This window comes from Lactuca serriola, chromosome 3, assembly GCF_051521515.1.
Source record: "Lactuca serriola cultivar US96UC23 chromosome 3, Lser_US96UC23_V15, whole genome shotgun sequence".
NCBI classification, from domain to species: Eukaryota; Viridiplantae; Streptophyta; class Magnoliopsida; order Asterales; family Asteraceae; genus Lactuca; species Lactuca serriola.
The window spans coordinates 202,154,991-202,182,846 of NC_136410.1; the positions used below are offsets into that span (position 1 = coordinate 202,154,991).

At 33.0% G+C, this 27,856-nt stretch overlaps 1 long non-coding RNA gene across 7 annotated transcripts; it reads left to right on the plus strand.

Moving 5' to 3' along the window:
- The first annotated feature begins 21,693 nt into the window (after positions 1-21,693).
- On the plus strand, positions 21,694-25,825 carry LOC145094784 (uncharacterized). 7 transcript variants are annotated; one of them, XR_013703560.1, is made up of 7 exons: positions 21,694-21,957; positions 22,235-22,331; positions 22,785-22,883; positions 23,293-23,346; positions 23,978-24,042; positions 24,251-25,462; positions 25,600-25,825. It is a non-coding gene; the product is annotated as an uncharacterized LOC145094784 (long non-coding RNA). The 7 variants fall into 7 exon arrangements; XR_013703559.1 differs by having other exon boundaries at positions 22,785-24,042; positions 24,251-25,204; positions 25,385-25,462; XR_013703555.1 differs by having other exon boundaries at positions 22,785-24,042; positions 24,251-24,801; positions 25,008-25,462.
- Positions 25,826-27,856: the final 2,031 nt, after the last annotated feature.

The window sequence follows — 27,856 nt, forward strand, 5'->3', positions numbered from 1 at the left end:
ACAAAAACAAAAACTATACATAACATTAAGCCATATATTATATTTAATTTTATTCATGAGTAACTCATGGGTAGAATTTATTCAAACGGTTGAGATTATACAGTTATAATAGATGTGTATATTATCATATAATTCAAAATAATCAATATATTATATCAATTTAGTATACGAATTATTATATCAAATTTAACAACAACATTATTTTTATATTTAAAAACATATATTTGTAAAGATTTAAACTATATAGGTGTTTATGCGCAAAGCACGGACATTCGTCTAGTATACTTATAAAGCTAGCATTTTTTCTTTTCACCACATTCATTTGAAACTCCCATTCATTTTTCATTTCACCACATTCATTTGAAACTCCCATGACTTTTCAATTTCTTTCTAATAATGATTATAAATTGGTTAATAAGGTTAAATAAATATAAAACCCCATTATATTTATCATAGCATCATATTATATTATAAAGGAAACATTTTTTCTTTCACCACATTCATTTGAAACTCCCAAATCTTCATATTTCCATTTAATATACTTAATTTATTAACTTAAATATGTTTGTAGTTGTAAACATTATCATATATGGAAGACTTTGTGACATATCAATATGATATACTTAATTTGTTAACTTCAATATATTTTTAAATAGATAACCAACATTAATATATCAAATAAACTTAAAAATTTAGTGTAAAATTTAAAACCTAAAGTAAAATATTAAATAATGTTTAAAAAACTTCAATATATATATATATATATATATATATATATATATATATATATATATATAACATAGTTAAAAGGAAAAAATTAAATATAATAAATATAAAAGAATCTAAATTGATGAATCAAATTAACTAAAAGGTGTCTGGAAACTATATTTTATAATAACTAAAATTCAATTTAGTTGTTTTTACATTAATTTATAATAATAATAGTTAAAAATAATAGAAACTTAGAAATCAATTTATGTTAGATTATGTAACAGCCCGGATTTCCAGGTATCTTTTATGCTTATAAATTTTGATGTTTTGTGAGGGGACTCGGCGAGTTGGAGCTCAGACTCGCCGAGTAGGATCGCGATTCTGGATGCGGGTTTGCGCCTGGACTCGGCGAGTCCAAGGTATGGACTCGGCGAGTCCGTGCTGTTTAATGAAACCCTAATTTCTCGGGTTTGGGACCTATTTAAAGGGCCTTATGGCCGTCATTTGTGCTCACCAGTCCCTTGAGTGAAACCCTAACGAGTGTGAGCGTTTGGAGCAAAGTAAGAGGCCATTATTGATCTTGGAGGTGTCATCTTGCAAGGGAAAGGGAGGATCAGCCAAGGGAAAGTAAGAGGAGCCACTTCCTGAGAGTTTGGGGTCCAGAACATCACATTTGAGGTAATATCTTCGAGTTATCCTCTACTATGTTGATGTTTACATTGATTTAGGGCTTATTGAGCCCTTTTATGGCTAGATCTAGTCCTCCCTTGGTCCCTTAAGCGATTTAGACCATAGATCTGGACCCTTGGAGGTCCAGAGTGTCCTTTTGCTCAAGCTTTTTGTGAATCAATTGGGGTTTTGGATTGGAATCCTTATGCCTTAGGTCAAAATGCCATTTATGAGCCATGGGGTGTGTTATGAACACCAAGATAAGGACTTTACGTGATGAATCAGTCTAGGAAGGCCAGATCTATGAATTGTTGGAGCAGATCTGACCTTAGAAGCAAGTTTGAGTGGTTGCATGGCATGGACTCGCCGAGTCCGACGAACAGACTCGGCGAGTAGCTTGAAGATTGCCTTTAGATCGCTCAGTGAGTGGTCCAGTCGAGTCATAGGTTGACTCAGTGAGTCTGGGCGAGTTAGAGAGGGTTGACAGGTGGACTGAGTCGAACTGGGACTCGCCGAGTTGTTCTTGAGACTCGGCGAGTTGAGTCGGGGTGGCCCCGCGATTCTCCCAGGTGGAACTCGTCGAGTCAGGGAGTACTCCATGTGTCAAAAAGGGAATCCTAGAGAGTTGGTGAAAACGTCTAGACTCGCCGAGTCGCCCTAGTGCACTCGCCGAGTCCGGTCAAAGTTGACCGTTGACCGTTGACCAGAGTTGACCCGTGTTGACTTCTTAGGGATAGTCAACCTTAGAGATAAAAGTGTTAACTAGAGACATATGGTGTTATAGGAGGATTAGAGCTCGGAGGATCGAGCACGAGGGATTTCCAGGATTCGTGAGATACCGAGATACGCGAGGTGAGTCTTCTTACTATACTTTACCTTGAGTAGGTAACCAGAGTTATGTGATCAGAGTATTTGTATGCTATGTGTATGTGATGTGTTGTACTGCATTATTTCTATGTGATTTATGCTGTGCATGTTTATAGAGTTGGAACCGGAAGGTTTTCAGACGACGTGCAAATGCGCGTCAAGGAAGGCCCTGTCATAAAGAGAGACAACGCTCTTTTGCATGTCGTCTATAGACGACGCGCATTTACAACGCTCATTTACGACGCGCAATTACGACGCACGTTTACGACATGAAATGCGTATCAAAAAAGGACCTGTCATAAAGGAAGACAACACGCATTTGCGTATCGTAACCTTACGACGCACGTGTTAATGACACGCAATGCGTATCAAGAAAGCCCCTGTCAAGAAAGGCCATGTCATAAATGCAGATGACACACATTTTTGCGTATCATAATTTTAACTGTTTAAAAAAAATTATTTATAGATTTACTAATTTTCAAATTAAATTTCCATTTCATGTCTTATAATAGAAAATAAAATACCATATACAAAAAATATAATACATTGCACAAAAGTTAATGTCATACATATAATCATTCCAATAGTAGACAAATGGATATCAAAGGGATCAAAAATATGTTTGTCTTCTAATAGAACTTATACACAAGAAAGTACTGAATTTTCTATTGAACTTATACACAAGAAGAAGGTGTTTGACTTCTGAAAATGTCTCAGCAACTGAATTGGCCCCGGAAGCTTGTGGTTTGACTGCAACTGAGATAAGGATACCATGTTTACTCTTCTTAAGCTCACTAAACAAACTTGACAATAAGTTAATATAAAACTGAATTATTATTAAGATTAAGCCACAAATGCACTCAAGCTATACAATAAGATAACTGGGTAGATTTTTCAAAGTACAATGTTCTAATAAGAAAAAATGAAATTAGGGTGTTATAAACTTGTAATAAATAAATAAATCAATGAAAGTGCATTGTTACTTTATGAATCTAACCCTAAAAGAAGCTATAGAACTGAGGAGGCGAAGATTACCACAACTTTATTTTGCAGCATGAATGTCCCCGTTATGATGGATACCTGTTGATGACAAGAAACCAAATTATCAAGATAAAAATAATTATAACATTTCTTGCATTTTGCATAAATATGTGAAAATATTATCTTATATTAAGTAATAAACTAATAGTAGCATGCAATTAATGAAGTAGACAGATTTAGTCCCTGAAAAACTTACATATAAAACATTCTTTATAATGGATGCACAATTTAAAGTCAATGAGAGAGCAAATCCAGTCAACATGGCTATAAATGGATAACTCATGAGTAGTGGTATAGACACAACTTACATAAAACATATTCAAGACCTCACTTATGAAACAAACATCCCATTTTTCAAGATTCATATATAAAACTTTTTTTCTCTCATGCAAAATCAATAATTACATCAAAATTGAATAATTAAATTAAACAAATGGTAAAAGAAAAACTAAATTAAAGAAAAATTGCTTACTCCTGCAATACGAGCTACTACTATGGGGCCAAATATCCTTTCCATAATTGGATACAATGTGAACTGGAAGTGTAAATCATATTCATACCTGTTTATAACCAGGGAGCACCTATTACCTTTGTTTTGTGACTTAACCATCTTGAAAATGTCATCCATCGACTTTTGACCACATGTACCAGACCAACCAGATTGCTATCTAAAAGATAGCTATGAAACTGATGCACTATCGGCTGAATTCTGAGTTGATGCTTCATTTTCAAGATCACGAAGAATCACTGTAGTAGCAATATGAATAAAACTTGTCAAATATAAAATGTTGAAATTACCCACAAAGTAAAAATTCAGCAAACTTGCTTTAATATGGATAAACTGAAAGTGTATCTATTTATATATATACTGCACAATAACTAGGTAGTTAACTTGTTGTTCAAGCTTCTCTTTTTCAGCTTTTAGTCTCCGTTTTTCAGCACGTAGTTCATTCTTTTCAAACTACACAATGTCATATAAATACATTGTTAGCAACCTGAAGAAAAACTAGAAAACAGAAAAGGCACATGGCACAACCGGATTGGATTGGATCAGTACCTTAAGAAGATATATGGAGATCAAATACTTCTACAGTTATCGTGTTTTTACTTTCTAGTGAACAACAAAAGAACTAAATATAGCAGTTACCACTCTACTTACAAATGCCATGTGGAGATCAAATACTTCCACAGGTATCGTGTTTTCTTGCTATGTTTCCTGGTCATCTTAAGTTTTCAGAACCGATACCGTTGTTCCTTATCTGCTTAATCACATTACATCAAAATCATGACACAAAGAAATGAGTAAAACAACATCAAAAGTTCTTCATTCCAAGATTCCAGTTACATTTTTAAAATAAATAAAAAAAGAGTGTTATATGCAATAAGTTATTAATAATATATTGGTATATTACTAACATGTTACACGTAAAGTTTAAAAGAAATTGACATAATATACACACCTCCACGGATGATACAGTTCCACATGATGATGGGATAGCTACAAAAAATGGATTAAAATGATCAACATAAAAGAATCATCTAAAAAGAGGCTTAGAATATTCTATATCAGGAGTTTGAAGAGCATCTATGGCTTCCAACAAACTACCTCCCTTAAACCTGTATTATAACAACCAGAAAAACAATCGAGCATCAGAAGGAGGTGTAACCAAGTTTTGATTTTCCATTGCACTCATGGGGACCCACGTGACATTAGAATCTCTAAAATTACAAGAACGAAGAAAAACCCCAAGTTGAAGTTTAATATTATCAAACCTTTCCTTGGAATATTGAACAACGTCCATTTTATTGACAAAAGCAATGATTTTATCAACACCAAAACTTCTAATCAGTTCTAATATTATCAAACCTTTCCTTGGAATATTGAACAACGTCCCTTTTATTGACAAAAACAATGATTTTATCAACACCAAAACTTCTAATCAGTTGTACGTGCTCCCGCGTTTGACCTCCTGCACTATTGCAGCATCTGCTTGTGTTGCCCTTGATATCATGTTTGGGACAAAATCTTTATGCCCTGGTGAATCTAGCACCACAACATGGTAACTTAGCATCCTGATATATTTGTCCCAAAAGGTGTAGCAACCTTCCTGAAAGTGTTGACTTTCCAGAATCCACATGCCCAACCTGCAAATGTCAAATACAAGTTGTTAGCAACTTAGCATCACAATAACAAATTTTTTATTATTATGTGCACCAACAATAAAAAGAAGGATTACAAGAATGGATGGTATTAATGTATTACACCTTTGCTTTTGCTACCAAACGATGAACTGAAGGCAATTTGAAAGATTGGATAGATGTGTGTGTGTGTGTGGATTCACCTGAAAGTAACAAATAAGATTTAATACAACTACATAAATACATTATAATAATAATTAAAAAAAAGTTTTATAATTGAGTGCATAAATGATCAAGACTAATCTTACATGTAAATTCTATGGTTTTGATGTCACGGTGACATATCTGGATAAAATTATGAATATATGCAAGTGCCCTGCATATCTGCACCAAAAAGTATAAAAAAAAAGATTCAGACTTTTTGAAATTGGAGATACATTCTCCTGTTATGTTTATATCTTTAATCTGAAAATAATTATGTCCTATATATTACCATAAATGAGGTAGCACATGAACATGCCTGATAAGTAAACAATTTGACATATATCAATGGCATTCATTGGTTCATCCTAGTGTAATGTGTTGCAGTTCGACTAACAGTTTCTGTAACAAAATCAAGAACAAGATTGAGGCAAAGCTCCTCTTTTTCAGTGGTTGAAAAGAAAGAGTGCTTCAATTCCACAACATTTGGATGATCCAACATTTGCATAACTTGTAGCTCTCTATTGTTGTAATGTTTGTCTAGAAGAACTTTCTTGATCGCCAAAATTTCCCCTGTCTCTCTGCATTTAGCCTACACCAATATTACAAAAAATGCATCAACTTACTAGAGACTGAATTAAACCACCACCATGTTTATAGCATAATAGCTAAGTTGGCATACATAAAATTCGGTGTAATGGTGACGAACCAATGCTTCCACGTAGGTTCCTAATCCTGCAGCTGTTTTACATAATTTGTATAAGTTGAGCTTGGTATAAAGCATCACAAGGAGGGCATTTACGTCTTTTGACAGACAAACCTGGTTCAATGGGACCAGAGGTTGTTAAAGTGATACTCAACCTATCTGAAATGACCTCAGCTTCAAGTAATCGCCCAACATCAGAAGGTTCAGGAGCATAAATAGGTTTTGTGGCACCTAAAAAGTACAAAATTTAGATGAGTTTTATAAAAAATAAAAATTAATCCAAAAACATAATCTTAATACCTGAAATAAGAGCCTTTTTCCACCTTCAGAAGCCAAAAGATACCATTGGATAAAATATTCTAGAAGCTTTGGGACTTCATCAAAACATGGATGAATCTGCAAATATGAACCTAAAGATTTTGTGTCATCTAATTCAAATCAATAGGGTCTATTTTTCTCTCCCTGTTTGCTCATTGCCAACAGAATACAAACAAACAACAAAAAATAATAAATTAATAATAATAATAATAACAAACCATCTATGATAAATAATTAAGACTGATTATTAAAATTATTTAACCTCTATCTGGAGCTTCAATGAACAATTAGACTTATCTGCTAGTTGACTTCATAATGCCCGGAGCTCATGTTCCATATCCATAACCTGTGAGAAGATGATATTTAAAACTAAACTCCTAAAATATAAGAAACTAAATAAATGAAAAGGTCAAAATTAATAATAACAAAAAATGCACCAAAATCAAATGCAATTAGCATGGTGTACCTTACTAGGCTGATGCAGCATCTTGATCCTTCTAGCCTCTTGTACTTCCTTCATTAGTTCTTCCACATCCTAAATATATACAACACATATAGATATAGTCACAATAAAACTATATATATATATATATATATATATATATATATATATATATATATAGTATAATGGATTGCAAATCATCATCATGAATTAGCAATATAACTCTATAAATATCTTGACACTCATAAAGAACAAAAATAAAAGATGGTAAAACTGATAGTAGCCATATAAAGTTTGTCCAATATTAAAGTGAAACTAAATTTACGCTAAATTGCCTTGATAGTTTGTTAGTGTGCAGTATGTTGGGCAGATTTGATTGTCCATATTCTAATTCCTTTACCCAAACATTATGATAATCACATACCAAAATGGTTGGTTGACAATTGGGTTCCCATATGAGACGAATTATTTGTTCTTCAAATATCACTAGTGAAATCAAAATCCATATGTGCCTGATTTCATTAAAAAATGTGAATCGCACATATCAAAGCATTTATGAGAAGAAAACAACAAATAAAAGGTAAAAGAATTTGTTGACAAACCTATGTAGGTGGAGTAGAAACCTAGGTCACAATTGATTTCCATTGTAGGCTTTTGTTACCAAAGTATGTCGAGTGCGAGGAAGAACAAACCTTATATCACCAGGAAACATAAGTCGGTGCCATCTAGGGATCGAATGGTTCATAAAAAACTGATGTAAGCTTGAATGAAAGTAGAATCGATGAGAATGTAGACAGCCCAAATTAAAACTTTATCCAGTAGAATCTATTTGAGAGTGAGTGTTGGATTTATTGCTTCCCTTTCCTGGGTTGGTTACCCTAGTCGATCGATTCAAGATTTCACAAAAAAACCCTAGGTCGCGACCGATAGAGACAAGAAGGATTGGTCGAAGATAGGATTGGATCCGACTTCAAAGAGTAACAGTAATTTCATTGAAAACCCTTTCCTCGTTCGTTTGACCTTTGATTTACCTCAGTCGATCGATTCAAGCTTTCAATATAAACCCTAGGTAGCGACCAAGAGAGACAAGAAGGCTTGGGCGATGGTAGGATTGATTCTGATTTCAAATAGTAACAATAGATTTCAAAGAGGACTTGGAAATCACAGAGCTTGAATAATTAGGTCAAAATATGGAAGACAGCGGGTGGAAACAATGGAGAGGAGAACATGAGGCGGGGTTTTTAATTTTTTGGGAATTCATTTCCCCTTAGCTGTTAAAAAGGAAGCATGCGCGTTTAATGAAAAAAAAAATTATAAAACGACATTCTTAGACGACACGCTTTTATGATAGGTGCCCTCCGTGTTTTTTATTTTTATTATTTTGACACTAAATACAGGGGCACGCAAAAATGCGTGTCCCGAATCCCTCAACTTTTGGGAGAGATGACATTATTTTTAGGGTACCCACTATTGCGTATCGTGAAACAGTGCGTGTCATGGATTGCACGTCGTAAAAGGCTGTTTTTCTAGTAGTGAATCATCATGATAAAATTAAAACACCGTCATTTTTTTTTTTTAAAAAGTTAATAAATCATACTAGTAGTAAATTAAAATAGTTGACAAATATAACTAATGTTATACACATGTAAAACATGAGTAGAGACCATTAAATGATTTGATTTTAATAAGCGTTATTTTATCTATTGTTCAAATTAATTATAAATTTAAATAAACTAAATGAAATAATTATTATTTTATAGTTAATATAAATGATAAAAATATTTTCAATAACATAAGATTACCAAAAGTTTTAATTTTATTCTGCGTAAAGCGCAGATATTCGCCTAGTCATACATACTTATAAAGCTAGCATTTTTTTTCTTGAATCTCATGCATTTGAAACCCCCTTTTTTAATTTCCTCAAACCACATTCATTTGAAACCTCATTTTTTTAACTAATGCAACTCAAAAGTTTTCTTAATTATTATGATTTAACACTCAAAAGTTTTATAACTTATATTATGTTTAATTAGCATTTAGTGAAAATTTTACTATAAAATGTCAATCTTTTGTGTTATATAAAATCTTACATGTAAGAAGGATGTCATAAGAAAATGAAAAGAAAAATTTTCAATAGGCACAATTCTTTTAGAACGTATTTGCAGTGATAGAGTCCCTAAAAGAGCTCTACAAGTCAAGGTTGTGGATGAATGTATCATTTTTTACTCGTAATTTGATCGTGTTATATTTTTTTCCAGTAATATAAATGAGACCATTCAAAATTATATGTTTAGAGATATTTTGTTTTCTCAAACCATAACATTCAAAATCATATGTTTAGAGATATTTTGTTTTGTCAAACCATATTGATTTGAAACCTACATAACTTTTTATATTCCTTAATTAAAACCATTTATAGTATTTAGTATTATTTTTAAAAATAATTATTATTGATTAATTATATTTTGACTTATGCGATTATTTTCTAATTTCAATAATGATGTTCATTTAAAATACAATTTATTTATAACTAAATGTAATTTATAATTTGATGTTTTTATCATTTAAAATTGTTATTCATTAATTTTAAACCACTTATTATTAATAATTTAAAATCAATTGTTATTATTAATAAGTGAAAGAAACTTATAAAAAACACTTATTATTATAATTAAAATGTTAAACATATACTAAAATATAAAGTGATAAGATAGACAATTTGCATTTAAAAAAACGGCTTACATGGATAATATGACATATCGATGATTTTTAATTAATTATTGTTTTGAAGCAACATGAACATACAAACATGTATACAATAGTTAATTAAATATTATATATATCACATTCCCTAACATATGATCGATAACATGAATCTAATCTAATTTACATTAAAAGTTCAACCACAACATACATTGATATCTTAAAAGAATACTTAAATCAAGAAAATACAATAAAGAATTAGTATATAACAAACTTACAAATTAAAAACTTCAACATAATAACATGACTCGAAAAATTCTTCAAACCCCTCAAACCAACACAAAAAAAACCTTAAACTTGTTTTCTTTGTGAATTTTGTATGTGAATTGTATTTGTGTGTCTACTAAAAATGATTGACCTTTTTATAGTAGAGTATCCATTAATTCTTTATTAAATATATTATATACGTTATAAAACCTTTGAGTTGTTAATCATTATTAAGAGACTTTTGAGTGGTATTCATTAAAATAGGAGGTTCAAATGCATGAGGTGTTTGCAAATTTTTATAGAGGTTTCAAATGCATGAGGTTTAAGGAAAAATGCTAGCTTTATAAGTATGTATGATATGATATATATATATATATATATATATATATATATATATATATATATATATATATATATATATATATATATATAGTTTTAAAGATATCTTTCATGGATAAGACAATCCAAGAATGGTGGATAATAAAATAGAATCATATTTCATATTTGTCAACCCATGACTCGAAATCTAGAATTTAAACTCATAACTCGACTCGATATACATCCTTGCATACACCCCCAAAGCAAAGTCTTATAACTTCTCAAGTAATATTTTTCTCTCATTTTTTCAAACACTAACAACCACATGTACATATGTGAAATATATATATATATATATATATATATATATATATATATATATATATATATATATTAATCTATTAAATAAATATGATAAGTATCAATTGATAACCACAAATTTAAAAAACACTTGAGTTGTAGTGGCATAAATTATAAAACTTTTGAATTTGGTGCAAGTATTATATATATATATATATATATATATATATATATATATATATATATATATAGAGAGAGAGAGAGAGAGAGAGAGAGAGATTTTACAATCTATTCAATTACGTATCGCAAAGTTTGATACCTTTTTTACCAACGATCCAAAAATGAAAACTTGTTAATATTCAATTCACTTTTATAATACAACAATATCAACATACTTTGAGAAGCTCGTTATAATAGGATAAAAAGGGAAATATTGACATTTTAATCAATGGAATAACTTGTAACACGTATGGTGCACCTGAATTGCATTATGGATTTTGAAATATTTGGCTATGAGCTCAAACCTTAGGCTTTGGCTTATATATATAATCTTCGGTGTGTGTTACTTATGTAGCCGACATTGTAAACCCCAAACATGTCACACCCCAAAACCGGAACGGCGGAAACGTTCTGGGGTGGATGACGTCATGTCAAGTATCACAACACATGCATATAGTAATCGAAGTACAACAAAACATTGCATTAATAGTAATAATTTTACATGGTTACATTACATAGTATCAAAGTAATACAAGCAACATATATAAAGTGCAGCAAGGTACTTAAGCCATCTTCATCAGCAACTCCGGGGATGTACCTGTCTAATTGCTGACCTGAGATTACAAGTTATTTGAAAAGCGAGTATCAGCATTTTTACAAATGCTGGTGAGTTCATAAGTAATTAGTGTCATTTAGTCAAATAACATTAATAAGTAGTAGTTTAAGTGGTTTCAGTGCATCAGTGTTCTTTCCAGAAAATCCTATATTTTCTTTAAATAAAGCAGCCTTATACCAAGACTGTTCAGTGTAATGCTGTCAAAGGTAGTTTTCCCTCAATTGCTATTATTATCAAAATACTGAATTTGATTATTAAAGAAAGCAAGAGATATCAGGGAATAACATATGCCTCAGCAGTGAGGATTGCTGACTAAGGCAAAGAATCATAGACTCCAGGAAGGTATCGAACTAACGACACGCCTGGTTCAATCTAACAAAGGGGGAACACAGACCCCAGAAGGTACCAATTGCAAGGTACAACTAGTAAGGTCTAAAACAGTGAATATAGACCGACGACGATACCAAATGAAAGGTACATCTCGCAAGGTCAAAACAAAGACTACAGACCTCAGTCAGTATCAAATGAAAGATACGTCTAGTAAGGCCAAAATAGAGACTACAGACCCCAGACAGTATCAAATGAAAGATACAGCTAGCAAGGTCGAAACAGAGACTACAGACCCCAGACAGTATCAAATGAAAGATACAGCCAGCAAGGTCAAAACAGAGACGATAGACCCCAGACAATATCAAATGAAAGATACAACTAGCAAGGTCGAAACAGAGACTACAGACCCCAGACAGTATCAAATGAAAGATACAGCCAGCAAGGTCAAAACAGAGACGATAGACCCCAGACAGTATCAAATGAAAGATACAGCTAGCAAGGTCAAAACAGTGTGACTCTGAAAAGCGACATCAGCATACAGTGTAAATTGCTGACGAAATACCGTTACCTTAAAGTCATGAATTATAAGGCAACCCAGGATACTCGTAACCATACTGACTAGAGTTCTAGATGCCCTACAAGCATCTATATAATGTGACATTTGTCACCCCTTGGCTTAGTGGGCCGTGGACTGTAGCTAGCAGTCAGGGTGCGGGGTTGTCAATCCCGTATAGATCTATACACACAATGTCCGCTCTCCCTACAGGAGACTCTGGTTACCAACTAGACGACGGAGAAGGCCGTGTCCTGAAGATGCATCCCAAATAGTGGGTTTCAAATGAAAGTGTTGAACTAGTGGTAGAGACTTCCCAATAGTGGGTTTCTAATGAAAGTGTAAAATAGAGGTAGAGACTCTTAACTGAATTGACTGAAGTGACCCATATGTCTAAGCTTGTATACATAGTATATAACTAATGAATCAAACGACCTTCGGATGGACATCCGATCCCACCAGACCACATCTCAACGAAGAAAAGGAAATAGGGCAAACAACCTTCCTAAGTCCTTCAACCATTATTTATATGCGTCTACACAAGCACAGACATACATTTAACTATGCTTGAGTGGGTATCAAGTAAAAGTGATTCTCGTGCAGTAGGAGTGTCTAACAAGTGAAGTAGGAGCGGTCACAAGTGAAGTATAAGTGTTGAATAAGTATAAGCGCATCGCGAAGTGGAGATGGCCACAAGTGAAGTAAGAGCATGTCAAGTATAAGTGAAGTAAAGTCGATCTCAAGTATAAGCGAAGTAGACTCGTATCACTAAGTAAGAGGGTGAATAAGTATAAGCATCATCAGGTATAAGTGACTTCAAGTATAAGAGAAAGCGTTACAGGGTAGGAGTATAAAATAAGTATAAGCGAAGCAACGGTATCTAACAATTAAAAGTATTCATGAAAACCTTTGAAGACTTTATTACTCAGGAAAATCGCATTTGTATTCTTTGATAAAATAGGTGTGAAAACCTTTAGAAATCTTTGGGAATCTTTTATAAATCAGTTTGAAAATGAATCTTTGATAAGCTATGAAAGTAAGAACTTGAACAATTTAAAAATCCTTTTTGAAAGCCATTTACAGTGTCCTACTCGGTAAAACAGTGTACAGTGGTAAAATCTTGTGCATGCGGGTTATCAATCACATGTGATTGATATGATAACTGGCATGTTTAACTTGTAATCCCCCCTATAAAACATTTAAAAGCATTTAAAAGGTTCATTCAGGGGTATGAACTCACCTGGTGTAAGTAGGTCCGACGGAAGTGCCGTTTAGGTGTTCGGGGTCACGCAAGGACTTAAACACACACAAGGACCTATTTTAACATATGATAACATATGTTCACATACAATTAGCATATAATATACTGATTAAACAATTATACACACTCAAAGGAGTGGAAAACACTTTTGGTTGAGTGTTTGGGGTCCCGGGTAGCGTTTAAGGGTGCTAAGGGTCTCCTATCAGCTGTGGGACTTTGCTATACTCACATATATAGTGTGCAAATGGATTTAAAACACCAACATGGACCAAAAATGTAGTTTACGGCCCAACCTAAGGGAGTTTACGGCCGTAAACTCCCAAGGTCATATTGTTGGGTGTTTGATGCTTCTAGCTTGTTCATAGAATTATTCTAAGCACTTTTCCTAAAAGGCATGAGTGGGTTTGAGGCCTCTAAGGGTATGTTATAGGAGTTTACGGCCTAGGAACTCTCCCAAGGGAGTTTACGGCCGTAAACTCTCAATCTTTGAGTTTAGTGAAGTTTTAAGCCCCTATTGCCTTCCTAGAATTTCCTTATGAAGTTTGATGCCGTTTTGGGTGATTAAAACCAACATTTGAGGGGGTTTTGGGGAGTTTACGGCCTAGATAATGCTTGGGCCGTAAACTCCTAGAAATCCCTCATTTTCCTTGTGTTTAAGCCCTTAATTCCTTTCTAGCATTTTATAGAAATGGCCTATGGTCATTTGGGGGGCAAAAACTACAATTTTGGGCATGAATTAGGGTGTTTACGGCCTTGACCATGTCTGGGCCGTAAACTCCTTTCTTTAATTCATTTTGGAGTGTTTCAAGGGTCTAAACTCAAGAAGATAAGTCCCTAAATTATGTAATAAGCCCTAGGATGAGTTTGGGAGTGTTTTGGGGCACTTTTGACATGATTTTGAGGAGTTTACGGCCTAAGCTTGTGCTTGGGCCGTAAACTCTTGTTTGAGTCCTAAAATCATGCATTTTAATGTTTAAACACCCCTAGGCTATATCCCCTAATTATTTCCAAGCTTATGGACAAGTTTAGAGGCATGTTTGGCACCATTTTAGGGGTTTACGGCCCTAGAATGTTCTTGGGCCGTAAACTCCTTATACCATGCCTTCTTGGATGATTTTTGGGCTATAAACATAAATTAATACGTTTAGAATAGGCTAGGGTAAGCGGACTTACAATTTGGAAGCGTTTGGTTGCGGATTCGGGGCGAAAACGGGTCTAGAGAGAGAGTATAGAGAGAGAGTGTAAAAAGTCTCCCATTTGACTCCACTCACCCATATATAGGTTTCACAGTCGGGGCTCAGTGGAATTTTACCCGATACTGCCGTTAAACGGGGATTTTGGTCGCACCCGATTTAGTGGTCGTAATAATAAAACTTGACATTTTCCAAATGAATGAAAATGTGTGTCCTGTGTTCTTATTTCCTTTTTCACGACTTAACGACATGTTAAAGGTAATCAAATGGAATGTTTATTAAATTGATGCCCTCTAATTAACGGAACTTTTATACAGTGGAATATTCCGTTAACGGTAACGGGGAAATGTAACGGGACAACTTGGATTGTCACAAAACACCACACCCACCCTACATGGTATGGTGGGTCTTAGTTGCTGCAACTAGCCTACAATACTACTCTCTTCCTTCTTTTCTCTTATTTTTTCTTGTGCCTTTTCATAGTATGGTGGAGGTGAACACCGCCCATTTGAGGTGTGGTGTGAGATGGTGGTGGAATGGTCTATAGATGGTGAATATTGGTTGCATAAAGTGGAGTTGGTACACCCCCACAACTTTATAGCAATAGTAATCTTTATTACATATTTGGATTATCTGTCTATGAGATCAAACCGTAGGATTTGAGGTATATGTCTAATCTTCGGTGGATATTACCTATATAGCCGACATTATAACCCACAAATATCACACACAACTTGCAGGATGTATTGGGTCTTAGTTAAGGTGGGTGTAGTTTTTCCTTATAGAATCGTTGTATATTGAACTCTTTAGCTGCATGGAGAAAGAGGACGATATTGTAACAAATGGTAAAAATAGGTCAACATTTGACGGTCAAACCACCGCAAAACCCATTGTAATAAGAACTATTATAAAGTATTTTATGTTTTTTAGTGCAGTTGAAGTCATTATACTCAGAATTGCAAGTAGAGTACTCTCATTATCTCCAATTTATGTCAAGTGCTAAAGAACGAAAAACAATTCACCAAAATAAGTACTATTTAATACATTAAAAATAAAATTTATGCATTGAGTATACTTAGGAGAAATTGATGATCAAATTGGATAGAGTATGTTCACACGACTTCGTGGATATAAAAACACTGAAAATAGAGATCTTATGCATAAGTTATCCCCTTTTTATGGATGCAAATCAGTTATATAATTGATTTTACTGGAAACGAACACCGTATCGCTTCATTGGGATAGCTATAAATTTTGTTAAGTGTTTTCGAACACGTTTTTGAACTCAGGCTATATGCTGTTATTTGAATGCATATTACGAATATTTTTAGCTTAAAATTATGACACTTTTGTAAAAACAGTTGTAACGAGAAAATTATAAAAATAACCAAACCAAAACTCTAAACGCATTTTAAACAAAGTATCATTTATCATTTCAGAAATTTGTTTACATATTTGGACTCAACACACTCGGGACAATCATCAGGAGTATTCGGAAAAATTTTATGATTCCGGAATTGTGGCACAAAAACCGAGGCAACACATGGCTTGATTAGAGAAGTGATGACATCATCACCATAACATTATCACATGTCCGTAAATATAAAGGAGATCACCATCAAAATATGGTCCATCACTTTCTCTTTCTAACCTTTATCTACCCCCTTTGTTTTTTTCCTCGAGAATTGAGCCACCGACCGTTAGCAGTGTCACCAGCGATAGCCACATCCACCTCACCTCCACCCTCCTTTACCTTTGCCAGCTATTACTTCTGTTCCAACGTGCAACTTCCAGTTTTCCTCCAAAGAAAGCAGCTCTGCAGTGATGAAAAAACAACTGAAAAGGCTTCACCGGTGCCAAGCGCCGCCATCTGGTAGGGTGATATTGCCATATATATATATATATATATATATATTTAGGCATTATTTTAATACATTTTAATTTATATTGTGGTTAATTGCAAAGATATTTGATACTTATCGAGTTGAATTACATTTTGCATCCAAATAGGAGATTCTTGAGGAAAAAGGGTCAAAAGTGACAAATATTGGAACCTAGAAGGACTGGAGCTGAATAGGGAGCTTAATGGAGCTTAAAAAGAAGAAGAATATAGCAAAGACACTCCCCAGTGCACGAAAATGAAGTAACACAACGTATTTATTAGGAAATTCTTGATAATTCGATTGTATGGAACTCACGACGTGAGCCTCATAGCCTCACGACGTGAGAAGTCAACATTCTAAAAGATCATTACGTGGAAGCCAATTTCCTTGCCAGACACGAATTCAACATTTCTCACGACGTGAGATCCTAAATCTCACGATGTGAGGAACATTTTCAAGGAATCTATATATAGCCTTTTCCATATTTGATTTTATAGACTTGCATCGATTATTCTGAAGAGTTAGTCGAAATTAGAGGCCAAAACCTTGTGAGATTTAACTATTGGAGGAAGAATTCCATTGAAGTTAAGAGATTTGAAGATCTAATCGATATAACACATTACACATTCGGTTTGATCATGTTTAGCTTTATTCCTATTGTGTTTTTGTGTTTGATTACTGCCACGATTAGCTAAATCAGTAGACTTTCATTTAGTTAGATGAAACCTAAAACTATGAGTTGGTTTCTTACTTTTATGGATTATATGAAGTTGCATTAAGCTTGTGTTTGATTTTTGATACCTATCATGATAAAGCTTTAAGCTTTGTTGCTTATATTCAATTTAAGTGTAATTGAATGATCAATTTATATTTCATGAACTTGATTACCTAGTATTTCATGAACATTAGTTTGGTAGAGCCAGGATTCACCGAATCTTAGATTAGGTAATAAAGACATCAAATTTATCTATATTAGAGAACATAATTTGATCATAATTGTGTTAAGATAAATCTTACATAGCTCACTATTTCATACTAGTCAATTTTGTGTTTGTTTGTGTATGATCATTACATAGTAGTTCAGGAATTGATAAAAATATTTGGAGATTTAATCGAGATTGCTAATAATATCTATTTTAGTAACCAACTTTATAAATCCATAAATAAAAACTAACCATAGGAAAAAGTTGGATTCAAAACAAAACGGAAGTGCTTTTAATACCTTGATAACAGTCATTCTTAATTAAAACATTTAAGTTAATATGAACTTGCAAAATCAGATAACACCCCCTCTTTTATATATTGTTTTTAGATTAATTTTTAGTAATTATTTTAATATATATTGAATCCGTTCCCTATGTTCGATACTCGACTTACTTTACTTCCTTATAAATTGACTATGTACACTGCCTATAGGTGCATTAGTAGATAAGAATTTAGGTTTATAAATTTAAAGCTAGATAGGTATAATTTATGCACATCACGACGGAGCTCCGATCTCCAGCCAAACGCCGACTGGTCCCGTTAGGTGTAAAAATTACATTTTCGTGCTCTTGATAAGCAACTTAGTAAGCCTTTGTTATCAGTTTGTCCAAAAAGTCTCCTATTCAAAAGTCAAGAAATCACGAAACGAGTCCCAATCCTCGAAACGAACACTTTTCACCCTTCAAGGTTGAGTTCTACAACCCCTTTTATACTATTTATGTTTTTTTCGAGGGGGGGGGGGATACATGAATTAGTCGTTTTTACGTATACTCGTTAACATTTACGCTTCATATACTTGTTTATGTCTATTATGTTTTCGTCATAATGAGAAAGTTAAATTGACTAAATAAATATATATGTAGAACAAAAGTGCATAATCTATAAATTTTGAAGTTATAAATCACTAAAAATATAGTTTTGGTAAATTTATAAACAAAGGGTTTTACTTTGGTCTTTATAAAAGAAAAGTAGTAAAAAAACAATTTTATATATCTTTAAGATGTATCATTTGTTTTATACACTTGTACATATGCTTTGTTTTGGTTGATTTTACATTGGATGAAATCTGGTTTTGGTCAAAATGTAGCCATTATGCTGCCCGATTTTTGTTAGAAAACCTTTAAATAGTTTTTAAACAATAAATGAACGCCATCTATAATAAATTTTATTATTTAAGGTTTAAGACTCGGGTTCCTATTTTTGAACGATTTGAGGTTAGTAACCAAATAATAGTCTAATAAAGTTTTAACAAAAGTTTAGAACTAAAATACACACACACACACACACTTTTAGATATCATAAACCTAGGATTCCCTATATAAGATATACTCTTTATCGATTAAGAACACAAAAGCTTAGTAAAGCCCTCTGTGCTATAAGCGTTAATCCATAAGGAGTGTGGAACTTTTCATATAGATCTATACACATTGACAACCCCGCATGTAGTTGCTAGCTACAACCTACGTCCGACGAGTCGAAACGGGCGTTAATGTTCATTCTCTACACATTTCACGATGTCAATGAACCATTGGTGATGTGATTTGAACGCCCCTTGTAGTGTTTTTCCCATGGCTTTCTCATCTAGTAGCTCGGTTATAGGTTCATTATAGACCCATAGTACACTTTAAAAGGACACATATAGAATTGAAATAATATTTATACATAGTTTAAATGCTCATACAAGTTGAAATAAGATTGTATGTAATAGGAATACTTTGCTCAATAGATGAGTGTTAGTAATTAATTAAATAAAATAATACTTAATAATATTATGACAATTGTTTATAATCTTATACATAATAAGTTACCAATATAAACAACACCGTTAGTTGAATGAGATTACTAACAATTATTCTATTTATTTGATACTTTTTAGTTAGAAAAAAGTATGTTAAATTTATATAAGTTGATATTTAGTTATATTTATATAAAACATACTTTTGGTTATAAAAATACGCAGAGACAAAACCTATGGAACTCACCAATAATTTTTGTTGGTATATTATAAACACATGTATTCTCAGGAACTTAGGAGCTAGAGTACACACTTCGTGTAACATGGAAAACCTATTTCCTTGCTTTTATTGTTGGTTGATCTGTTCAAGCCTTTGTTTTATTTTGAATTACATTTTGTTGAACTTGTTCTGTACTATCACACTTTCGGAGTTTTGAACAATGTAATCCTTGTACTAAGATCAAGGTTGTAAAAAATGCTCGACGTTAGCTAGTCGGTGGGTTAAGGTTAAGTGTAACGACTCGAAATTCCATTAACAATGTTTGGTTTCCATTAAGGTTGTTTGATTTTGAGTGTATAGATGGAAATAAATTAAATAAAAAAAGATATTAGTTAATATCTAAATAACTAATCGATACATTTAGGGTATTTAAATTAATTAAATTGATTTTGGGAAATATAGGTTAAATATAATTAATTTAAACTAGAAAAGATTCCCCGGCGTTGCCGGGGTCGGAAGGTATTGCTTTGTAAAGTAAAGTAGCATGTTGAATTGCATTGAGATAATCTAGTAAATGAAGATAAACAATGTCATTTAATTACATAAGTAAAGAAAGCTAAATCATTATTCCTTGCAATAAATGAGGAAAATAAAGAAATGGTCTCACAAATTGAACTTTATTGTCATGTATCGCAGCGGTCAGAAAACCAATTCGGAAAATATATACCGTTGCTTTTTGTCTGTTAGTGTGAGGGTAATTTAGTCTTTTCGGGTAGTATGGACTGAATTTGTCACCATGGGTAAACCATATGGACCATTTATGTAATTTTGGCGGTGGTGGTGGTGGTGATGACAGATGGTGGGTGGGTTTATGATTTTGGGTGGGTATTTTCTAATAAATAAAACATTAATTTAAAACCAAAAAGAGAATGTTAAATCTTGTAAACCACAGAGACCAATCGTGTAATTTTGTCTAACAATAATAATAATAATAATAATGAGAGACCATTTCTGCCAAAAGACTAAATACTAATAATATGTAATAAAAGGTGAGGGTTATGAAAAATTCAAACCAAAGTGAAAGGGTTCTTTGTGAACAAAAGCATAAAGGTGAAGGGTCAATGATGTAAGTTGGAGGACCAAAATTTACAAAAAATGTGTCACTTTACTGTTAAAATCTTTCATAACTTTAATATATATATATATATATATATATATATATATATATATATATATATATATATATAATGGTGTAGATGATTTTCAGGGGCTAAAATGTTACTAATAAAAACTCAATATGTCATGTATCTAGGGTTAGGGTGGAAAGGAATGCCATGGTCAAAGGATGAGGGATTTACATGCAAAATCCGTCCATAACCCCCATGGATATGCAATCCACGGGCCGTAATGAAGTGAGTCATATTGTTTTGTCCCTTTGGCCTATTGTGTATCCATCAAGAGCATCTCCATTGTTCTTGGGCTTCAATTTTCGATCAGGAGGAGAGAAAAAGAACATCCGATCGTGAGGTAGAAGTAGAGTGAGGCTGCGACGACCAGTAAGCAATAAAAAAACGATCGCATGAGGGAGGCTAGGCAGGTGCTTTGTCAGGGGGACACTACTAGAAACTTGCCTTTTAGCGATGAAATTAGAGACGGAATCTATTTGTAGCAAATCAGAGACAGATTATTGAGGGAACAGCGACGGAACTCACAAATATTTCGAACAAAATACTTATAGAATTTTAGAGAGGTATTAGCGATGGATCACTGACAGATTTGTAAGGATTTATTGACAAAAAACGTTTGCTCGCTAATCTGTCGCAAATTAAAACATCCTAACGAGAGAAAAACGACGGATTACTAAAATCACACACCTTTTTTTTGGCCTTCGCCAATCTCTTGCGGAAAATAGACAACTCCTCTTTTTCATTTCCCGCTTTTCTTCGTTTTTCTTTTCCTTCCTTTTATTTTCATTCCTGCTTCTCTTTATTTATTTATTTATTTTGCATTCCCCCATTTTGTTTTAATTCCCTCTACCTTTTTCCCAAAGCTCTGAACAATTCCATCCCAAATCCCAAATCGAATCTCTGTCCACTGAAATCCCTCCTCTGCCCAGAAAATCACCTTCACCACCGTTCACTTGCATCGCCCCCTGTTGACTCACTTTTTCCACTGCCAACGCCATTCCTTTATCCTCGATCGTAAACACAAGCAAATCTCAAGTATTCTTCATCAACTCCTAATTTTGGTTTCTACTGGTGTATAAGTGGCTTCTAAACATGTAAGGATTAAATTCAAACCACTACAATTACAGTTTATTATTATTTTTTCTTTTTATTGTTGTAAGCTCCCAGGTCAAAATATTTTCAGTATATTTTAGTAATCGTGTCTCTGATTGCTTGAATTTCGAACTTGTGAGATTGCCAGAGGTTTTATGTGATAATTTTCGGTATTAGGTTAGACGTTATTGGAAAATTTGAGACTGTTTTGTCTAGTTATTTTCCTTTTCAACTTTTTTGTAAATCTAATGAGACGCCTGTTTGATTATTGTTGTCTAGAGCTTCTTTCTAGCCATGATGAAGATCGTCGGGACCTTGGGCCCGAAATCGCGAGCTGTTGAAATCATTTTGAGCTGCCTTCAAGTTGGTATGTCAGGTGATCTTCACTTTCTATTGTTTAATTTAGGATTTAGAACTACCTCGAGTTTATAGGAGATGCATTTTAACTTCAGGGTCAAATGTGTCAAAATTTTGAATTTTGACTTTATCCGAATTTTATGTTAACTTTGAAGATTCAATTCACTAATAGGACTTTGTTTTCTTACAATTTAACACATTTCCATTGTATTCATTCAAATATCTAAGCATCTCACTCAGTTGCTCGTCATTTGACAACACAAGTGGAAATACATCTCTGGTTTTGGAGGGTTTTGCCTTTTGTTTATCATGTTTATGTTAGGGAAACTGATTGAACTTTTATAGATGAACCGAAATTGCATTCATTAATTTGACAAGTTTTCTATTAATGAACTTGCTGATGTATTGCTTCATGTACTGTCTTAAGTGTCTTAATTGATACTTTCTTATTTCTCTCTTTTTGTATGTGTAGTTGCACGATTTGATTTTTCATAGGGTGACATTGAATTTCATGAAGAGACATTGTAAAATCTTAAAATGGCTATCAAGAACTCGAAAAAAACTACGTGTTGTAAGTTTTCTTCCTACACCAAAAGAATGAAAAACTATCCCTGTGAATTTCACTCACTTGTGAAGTTGATAATTCCTTATATACAAGGTTTTTCATTTCATAATATGATGGTAATATATAATTATATATAAGTTCTCTGGAAGCAAAAACCTTGGTCATCCTTACACCCGATCAAGAAAAAGAAGCCACTTCCAATCTTTTACCAATAAACTTTAGTATCAAATACTTATGTATTTTAGGAAATCGTTGTTAAATAAACCTATATATTGATGTTCCAAACACTCATAGTATATGCCTCTTTGGTAATTTATTACGAATTTCATCTTAACCTACCCCAACTAGATTGCTAAAAGATTTCTTGTCATTAGTTTGTTACTTCTTACAAACTGCATTAGTATGCCTAATTCAGGTCTTCTTTGTTTTCATGCTTTGTGATACTTCAAACTACGATTCCCATATGAAGGTACATATTCATTTCTCCTATTGAATGTAAATTTAGTTTCTCTGAATCATACATTATAATTAATTGATGATGCCCTCTTTTTAGACTCAATCATGGATCCTAGAATCCATGACATATACAAACCATCATACTGGACAATCTTTGGTTGTCACAATAGTAATCATTAAGCCAAATTACATGCTTAAAGTATGTATCTTGCTTCAAGGATTGGGCTATTTAAACAAGCAAGATGTCAAGAAGATAATCATAATATTAGTAATTTGATATCATGTTCATTTTCCGATATTGCTCCTCCATGTTATGGGTGTTTTTCTATACTCTAGAGAGGTAGACATACTTGTAACTTTTCATATACTTGTGTCCTTGGTTCTTCAAGACCACAGTAAGGATAAAGTTTACTTTTTTATGATTTGCAATTTCTTTAAGCACTTTAAAGTGTTAATTCTTTTATTCTTGCAGATAGGACTTCTGTTTTCAGAAGGACAGTGTGATTAAAAATAGTGATGGTCACATATATTATTTACAAGCAATTAGATGGTGATTGTTGGCCTTAATATGAAATGAAATTTCTCATAATAATGTTTAGGAGTACATATATAACACCATTCTTATATAATCTACATACTTACAGGGATATGAAACAAATAGATTTACTCTTACATCACTACTAGAGGAAGGACGGAAATGGGACATCCGGTTAGAAGTTCTCCATTGAATGTCTTGTTTTTTTAATAATATATTTTGTCAAGTTCTTTTCACTTGGAGATAACATAAGGGTCCTTTTCTCGGTTGCAATTATTCTTTATCATTTTGTACTTTATAGAAACATTGGTAATAGTAAACTAGTTATAAATTTGAAGGATATTATTGTAATTTGGCCAACAATCTTGTATTTCTTTTACAGGTGGAAGGTATGCGATCTCTTCAGTGAATCAATATAAACAATCACAATTTAGGTCAGTGCTTTCCATTAATTGGAAATTTTGGATATCTACAAAAAACTTCAGGTCAGTGCATCACATTTTACATGCATCGAAGACTTGTAGTCTGCTTCTTTACACAACTTTATTTTTTTTATTTCACTTCCAAGTTCTCGTATGCTAAATCATTTATGTTCCGGGTTTAGGCTTAGGTGGAACACAGTCAAATCCTTCCTTGATCTAAAGACTACTACCAAGATTCATGTAAGTTATTTCCAATTTTTTTTACCTAAAAAATAACTGCATTTTTGTAAAAAATGGTTGAGTTGACAAGGAATGTTTGGGACCAGAAAAGAAACAATCTTTGTCTATCAACACTTACTCCAGACATAACCAAGAAGGGTAAAACGGTCATTTTAATTCATTTATATGAATTATGTATTCCTCTTTTACATACAAACCGAACAGAATGAAGATACCCAATATATAAAGAACTTTGAGGCAATCCGCAATTTCAATTGCAAATGTAATTCAGGTATTCTTTTCAAATATATCGAAATTTACTTCCCAAAAAATATATATTGACAATTGTCAGCTTATGAGCCATCCTTGATCTTTTAGACTATGTCCAATGGATTTTTGGTCTTGAAATCATTAAATCATGTGGAGTTGGTTTTTTTTTGTGTTATTATGAGGTTTAGTGATAAGTTTTCTGATTTCCCACTTTTGTATTTTTGTTAGGGGAATGTGCTCATTGCTGTTCTTTCAAATTACATGGTTGACATTGATTAGATGGTGCTTCATCTTTAGGACCTTTTTGTTCAGGTGGAACTTTTGATGATGAGTATGAGGACATTTCTGTCTTTTTCACTTTTCCAGATAGGACAAAAATTGCAAATTTTGTCTGATTGACATCAATCCAATGCACACCAAATAGGGTACAACTTCTCTGTTCTTTCTTCTATGACTCTATTTACATGTAGGTTTTAGGCAAAAAATAACAAAACAAGTTCCTCGAAATGATTGATTTTAGGCATATTTTTAGTTTTATTAAATAATATTTCATGGATAAAACCTTTAAATAACATGTGCATAATTTTAATTGATATCACTTTCAGAGTTCTTGTGGTACATGTCTTGATAAAGGTAGTTACAGGCAACCAGAGAAGGGCACATGGAAAGACCTAGAGACCAAGGTTAGTTCTTTAATTTCCTTTTTAATTAAAAATATTGCATCTTTTTTTATAAATGCTAAATGAGCTGTTAATTTTGGTGTGACTATTAATTTCTGAAGACCAATTCAATCACAATATTTTCTTTTCTTCCATTGCAGGAAAAGTAAGTGGAGTTTGGTTCGCCTAATTCCATGGGATTAAACGTGAATTGGAATCCAATTCCATTATGATCCTTAATCGGACGCAAGTTATCAAGCAATGTTAAACTTTGATATTAAGTGTTTTTGGTAAACTTTTGATAGTTGATTTTTTGGTATTTTAATTTTAATGTTTGGTTTTAGATTGTAAAATTATTGGATGCTTTTGGTATTTAAATGTTAATGTTTGGTTTGTGATTGTATAATTATTTGATGTTTGTGGTCTTTTTTGTTTTAGATTCATTAAAAAAAAGTTGATATCATTTATTTGTGAGGGATTAGCGATGGAAAGGAAAACAGTCACATCTTAATTTTTTGCGAGGGATTAGCTACAGGGTTACAAAACAGATGTAGTGGTTTGCCAGGGATTAGCGACGGTATATTGTCATTAAATTTTGTCTCCATTATCATAAATAACTATATATTAAGTGACCAATTTGCGATGGATATTCCGTCGCTAAGGTCGTCGCAAGAAAAATTTAGTCTGTCGCTAAATCCCTAGCTTAGTCATTAGCCACGTTTAAATTGGCTACGGAGTAAGTCTGTCTTTGATCTGTCGCAAATGTTCTTTAGTGACAGAATAGTGACGGATTAGTTTGTCACTAAAAACCATGTTTCTAGTAGTCGGAGGGTCGATCCTTTCTTTGTGCATCCCGTCGATCAGCAGCAGGAAAGAAAAAAAAACTTGGGTGAGGGAGAAGTAGATCATGAGATTGGCGATTGGCGTGGGTTCACTTGAATCCAGGAATCGATCAACACCCTTAAGTTCTTGATTCTTCTTTCTCTTGAGTTCATGCTTCTATTATTAATGAATTTCTTCAAATAATCTTCTTCCATTCACTCTAATTTCTTTGGCTCTAATGATGTCGAATTTCCAGCTTATATGGGTGTGTTTCTTGGTGAATTCTTGTTTTTAAACTTTTCCAAAATCATACCCTTACAAGCTTGGTTGGTTAATATGTCTCTGCGTTGGTTTGTAGTCTTGCATATGTGTCTCTTTTGGTCATGTAATCAACCAAGTATAGCCTTCAATGTTACTCTCTTTTTTCTAGCCATATATATTTAAAGACGAGTCGATAAACATTTTAAGTTGGTGCAAAATTGTTAAGAAAATCCTTGCTATATTCTTTGCCAAGTGGTGGTAATGTTAGCAAAAATGTTAATGTTAGCAAAAAGATGTTAAACATTTAACTTGAAGAACCTTGTAATTCTTTATGGTATGTGATTAAAATTGCTATTTTAACTTCTTGACATGTTCTTACTATTAAGAACTCAATTTTCATCTTTGTATTTGATTTTGGTTATGGCTTATTAGGTTATGTTGTCAAATATCCCTTAAAATGCAAAGTTGGGAAATTCAGGAAAATTCTCGTTCTGCTCCTGTTTTGAAAAAAAAAATATAGAAAAATCATCAAGAGTCGGATTAGGGATCCATAAACTCAAAGTTTGAACTTTGAGTCTAGTTTGTGCATGATTTTTTCCAAGACCTAATATTGTCCCTAACGAAGGTCAAAATCATCTTTTTCATTGACTCGTTCGAAATTAGCTGCACATATATGCAGTTTGTAAAATTCATATAAAATTATAAAAAATCATATGGACCTGTGCAAGCACTTTTTTAAAAGCTAAAAGTGTTGGATTAGTGTCTAAGTCCATAACTATTTTGGTATGTACTTGACCCGATGGTGCATGGTCCTTTTGGGTTGCCTTCACCAAAGCAACTTGATAGGATGAATTATGGAGAGAAAGGATTAAATATGATTTATTAATATATTATGAGAATAATATATTAAAGGAGAAATCATATTGTTTAATTAATATTAGTCAATAATTAATTAGTAATTAGTTTTGTGACTAAAAGAGATTAATTAAACTTAAGGGACTGGAATTGTAATTATAAGATAATTGCAATTTGGGCCATGGATTGTCTTAAATCAAGAGGTGGACGAATTCTTATGGGAAGCCCATAAGGAAATCGTCCAAGGGCTTGATTAAAGGAGTTTATGGGTTGCTTAGGGCTTAAGCAACCAAATTAGGGTTTCCTTGTTAGATAACCCTAATAGCCTTACTATATATAAGACCCTTATGACTCAAAAACGTGGGGAACTTCTTTTCTAGGGTTAGAACACGTTTTGGGCAGCCTCCATCCTCTCTCCTCTTCATCCTCTTGCTTATGGTGTTTGTGAACCATTAGAGGAGTGACACTTGTGACTCTAAG